Source organism: Thermobia domestica, chromosome 8 (genome assembly GCF_964235325.1).
Source record: "Thermobia domestica chromosome 8, izTheDome1.hap1.1, whole genome shotgun sequence".
Taxonomy (NCBI): domain Eukaryota; kingdom Metazoa; phylum Arthropoda; class Insecta; order Zygentoma; family Lepismatidae; genus Thermobia; species Thermobia domestica.
In genome coordinates this window covers 36,605,863-36,611,126 of record NC_137461.1, presented here as the reverse complement: position 1 = coordinate 36,611,126, position 5,264 = coordinate 36,605,863, and the positions used below count along the sequence as shown (strand labels likewise).

Below are 5,264 nucleotides of genomic sequence, written 5' to 3'. Positions count from 1 at the left end.
TATGTTTATCGCACATAATTCGGATTACATGCAGAGTCATATGTTGTTTGGATCCCCCCTCCCGTTAATCTCTGAGCATAAGTCTAATACAAAGTATATTATCCATGGTGATACGGGTAATATACTCCACACCCATTAATATGCATTGTTCTGAGTATTTATCCTCTCTGTTTGTGAATACATTTTGTTCACCACCACGTATCCACCAAAGCAGTAAACGGCTTCTAACACGACTAAATCAGGTAAAGATATATCTGTAAACAAAATTAAATAGATCTATGCTGCTTCTTTCTACGAAAAACTATGATTTCAAACACATGCAGAAACACAACTGTTATATTATTATTATTATTATTAGTAGTAGTAGTAGTAGTAGTAGTAGTAATAGTAGCAGTAATAGTAGTAGTAGTAGTAGTAGTAGTAGTAGTAGTAGTAGTAGTAGTAGTAGTAGTAGTAGTAGTAGTAGTAGTAGTAGTAGTAAATATATAATTTTAGAAAGTATTATACAGGGTGCGGCACGTAAAACCGGCCCGTAAAATGAACACATAAAATGAAATGTAATGTATTGAATATGATTAACTACAACACATAAATGAAATGTAATGTATTGAATATGACTACTTACCTTCACAGCAGGTGCTGAAAGTGTCCTCCGCCCACTTCAACACACATGTGAGCACGATTGAGTAGATTCATATATACCCTTGTCAGTTCTTGTGTTGTAATGCTATTGGTGACATCCTGGATCCTGGTCTTGAGTTCTTCAATTGTGTGTGGACTTGTTTCGTATACTCTTCCCTTTAACAGTCCCCATAAGTAAAAGTCACACGTGGACAAGTCTGGTGACCGAGGAGGCCACAAGCCTTTGCTGATTGTCCTCTCTGGTGTAAACATCTCATGCACAAGGGACAATGATGCAGCTGATGTGTGGCATGTTGCACCGTCCTGCTGAAAGTAACATAACTGACGCTCCTCTTCGGTCAAGTGTGTATAAAACTCCTCCAGAATTCCCATATACACGTCACTGTTCACTGTCGTCTCAAAGAATATGGGCCCAATAACGCGTGTGGCGGAAATGGCACACCAAACACCAATCTTCTCATCTTGCAAGGGTACCTGGTGGATTGCGTGTGGATTTTCTGTCGACCAATACCGGTTGTTTTTGGAATTTACGTACCCAGACAGGCTCCAAGAAACCAGATCCAAGAAACCACTGGCATCATTACTCAACAGCCATGAACAGAAATGCACCCTCTTATGCAGGTCAGGCTCCTTCAGTTCTTGCACAACATTTATCCGGTACATTTTTAACTTCAGTCCCCTTAAAGCACGTCTGCCACTTCTCTCACTCGCATGAACCTGTTGACTCAATCTCCTGGTTGACTTTCGAGGACTTCTTGTCATTATCTCCTCCACCTGCATCTTTGATTCAGGTGTGCAGACAGATGGTCGTCTGTTCCTGGGAGCATTTTGAACCGATCCTGTACGCCGCCATTTTTCAATCAATTCCTGAATGGTGCTTTTTGCTGGCACAGAACGTTCTGGAAATTTCTCCCGAAACAAATTCTTTGTTTTCACAAAAGATCCAGTGACAATGAACCCTTCAACAATGGCAACACACTGGGGTATCGAATACGGCATTATCACACACTGACACTCACCCGGCTTAACACAACGAGGCCTTTTTCTCAACTGGTTTCGACAAGTTTCACTGGCTGCGGCTGCACGTGACTGCTGCAGGTCACGTAAGACCTGACCTCGACACGCCATCTCTTGGTAGGAAGGTAGATTATTTAAGTGTTGCCAAAAACACAATATACCAGAATATTACGACGTCCATTTACTCCTTATAAAAAGAACTAGCACCAGGCCCTTTGGGAAGAATTAGTAAGCAATAAAGACGTTTAAAAAGTTTCTTTTAATATAGTTTGCAAATTAACTGGAACGACTATTTGAATTTTATTAGCTTTTATTTGTGCTTCTAGTGTTACATAATCAGGTTAAGACATAAGTTTCTCCGTCCAATGATTGAGAGGCTTCTAATGCTATGACTAGATATTTTATAAACAAGCTCTGCTATGTTTTTCCTTGTCAATTCTTTTGTCCTTTGCGTGATGTCCATTTATCTTTGTAAATTATCCCCAGAACCATGGGAATCCTAAAACCAAAGAATATATTTAAAAAAAATCAAACATGTAAGTAACAAAGTGCTATTAAATGTAAGCTTAAGAAACCATGTAGACTATATATATTAAATTAAGTCACCGCAGTCGGATTTAATAAGCGCTGGTGATGCTAACAATATACGACCACTGAATGTATAGTACTATGAATATATGTGGTTAATGTGTTACATCGATGTTGCTAATAGTTATTTTAACATTTATAAATATTTGTGTTGCTTTGAAATTTTGGTTTTCTTTTGGTACAAAGCATTATCCTGCAATCCAGCTCTCTTCAACGCAAGACATTGTGACGAACAACTGCATATATTCTGATGGATGATCTTTCAAGAAGACTGTGGAACCCTTTACTGTACCAGACTCAGGTCATTGGTCGGTCTCAGCCTAATAATAAGGAAAAATAATAATAATAAAAAAACTTTCGTACTAACCTAGTAAACTTTATTTATGTCATTATTCATGAATAAAGTGCGTTCATTTGTAAAATTGGGAGTATTTACAAGTTGATGTGAGAAGTTTTACGGAGACTATCAATAATCTTAGTTATTAATCGGAGTTATTGTCTCCAAATTTGCCATAGAAGTATTATATTTAAGAATTGACTGGAGACATTCAACTTAAGAAAGCTCAAGAAATTTTTAATTGAACAAAGTAAAGAGAGAAAGTGTAAGGAAACATGTTAAAGCAATGAACGAGTTTCATGCAGAAAATAATACCTATCAGGTTATTATCCTCATGGACCCAGCAGAAGCAATTCTTACATTAAATGAATGTTTCTTTCCTTTTATATTTTGTATATGCAACAACATTTTTCAGTTTATTTTTAAAAATATTTTTTAAAAGTATATTAACCACAAATATACTATAAACTTATAACACTTCTGACTAGAACAATAAAGAATACAGATATATTCTAGCAGGAAAGTCAATAAAAACTGGATTTTTACGTTACTACATCAACTACATAAATCTAATTTGACTGATTTCATATTCGCTTGAACCACAAAAGCAAAAGCACAACATGTTTTTCTTGAAACAAAATTAATAGATAAATGGAAAAATTAATTAGTTTTTGACATGATAATAACTTACCCCACATCATGTTAGCTGTCTGCATATTCTCTCCTCTCTGTTGTTGTTGCAGAGGAATTCTTTGAGGATAAGGCATTGGCATAGGAACAGCCAAAGCGACGCAAACAGTCAGGGCAAGGCAAATGAACACCTGAGAAACAAACAACGAGTTTAATCGAAAAGATTTTTATACATTAGGAGGAATATGTTGAGTTTTCACTAAATTATTGAACGTTTAAATTCAATTTTTCAATATTATGTATCTTTAAAATTAATTCTATTTTAAATATATATTCCGAGCCACGACTGAAAGCGTGTATCTGTAAACCACCTCCTGAAGGAGAGAAAGAGTGGTAAGATAAAGCCTTTCCTAAGGGGGTTGATGGCGTGTGCAACAGAAACTCTAGCCTCCCGGCGGGAGCTCATGTGGTTTGGATTCCACATTAATCAGTAGGTTCACGTCTCATATAGCCTCGCTACTGAACGGGACGTTAAACTCAACAAACTCAAGCCATGGATAGGGTCTATGTTAATTGTACTCCTCATCCATCATAACCTTGGTGTTGTATAAGGACGCTAAACACAAAATTCAAACTGAAAGTGAAATATAATGAACTTGTGTACAAAATGTAATTATGGTGGTTTTATCAGAGTTTGATTTACACTTAGGGTTACTTCTATTGCTATTTAATGAAAATAGTAACATAAAAATTATAAATATATTAATAAATAAAGTTTCTATTGGAATTAACCCTTGAGTATGAGTGTCAAACTTTGTAAGTAGGCACGCGTTATGGGAAAACATACTACAATTAAGTATTTTGTTTCTGCCAGTTACTAATGGCAATTTGGAGTAGATGTTTAGCAAGGGCTATCCATATTACCTATCCTTTCTAATGAAAGATAGCTGTCCATATTACCTATCCTTTCTAATGAAAGATAGCTGTCCATATTACCTATCCTTTCTAATGAAGGATTAACAAATTTCAAGATTCCAGTAACTTCTGTTCTAAAAATGAAAATAAAAATATGTAGTATTTTACATGTTTTCATTGTTTAACTCATAGTGGCGAGATAAAAAGAAGGTACAAAATTGTTTTGCATTCGAACCAAAAAATTAGAATTTTATTGGATCTACATATACGGGTCAGACACATAATTAGGAAAAAAACTATAAAAATATATGTATACTTGGATATGCTTTTGAAATAGATTATTTTACATTAATTTTCATGTCAGAATATGGAATTTTATACAATATTTCAATTTTCACTTAGTTTCATGGAAATTTTGCATTGGAAACCTACACTTCTAATTCTAAACTTCTAAGTATTTTGCATATTTTAGAAAATCATTGAAGCAATTTATTGGGGGTAGACGTTTACCCCCACGCACCTACTTACGGGCTAATATGATAGATTTTAAAAATCATATGCTTTATTTTAGTCAAAGTAGTCGTAAAGATATCCATAACTATTTTTTTATTTTGCTTTCTTATTTTTCCAATTTAAATCGTTTATATGCTATACTTCTCTTGAACTTCCATACAGATTTATTTAAATCTACATGCAGTCTTAAATGCTATTAGTTCATTCGTTTTACTCAGACTTAATTATGAATATCTACGTTGAGATTTAAAGGAACGGATTAAATCCTCATTACTTCTTGTATTAACTTAAGTTTATAGCTTACCTTGGTAAACATGATGCTCGATGTGTTTGTCTTTCTATTGAGAATAACACTCTATATGTAAATCACGTTTTACAGCTAAATTTATATGTAATTTAAACCTTGAAACAATAACACATGATAGACTATTCAGTCATGTGTAATTCTATTTGAACTTACTAAGTAATTACGTTATTTATCAGATTCTCACGAATGCAATCAAGCATAAGTTTGAAGGGCAATAATTACAATAAACTGCCATGATTCACAAAGCACAGTTTGATTACTTTTTCAATGACATTCTTTCGTAAATAAAACAAAACTTAAGTGTGAAATATTTGT

General features: G+C 34.4%; 1 long non-coding RNA gene across 1 annotated transcript; it reads right to left on the bottom strand.

Annotated features, from left to right (window-relative positions):
* Positions 1-1,957: 1,957 nt before the first annotated feature.
* LOC145691641 (uncharacterized) lies at positions 1,958-4,985 on the bottom strand. Its single transcript, XR_014132454.1, has 3 exons — positions 4,947-4,985; positions 3,276-3,405; positions 1,958-2,158 (listed from the first exon to the last, which is right to left on the bottom strand). It is a non-coding gene; the product is annotated as an uncharacterized LOC145691641 (long non-coding RNA).
* Positions 4,986-5,264: the final 279 nt, after the last annotated feature.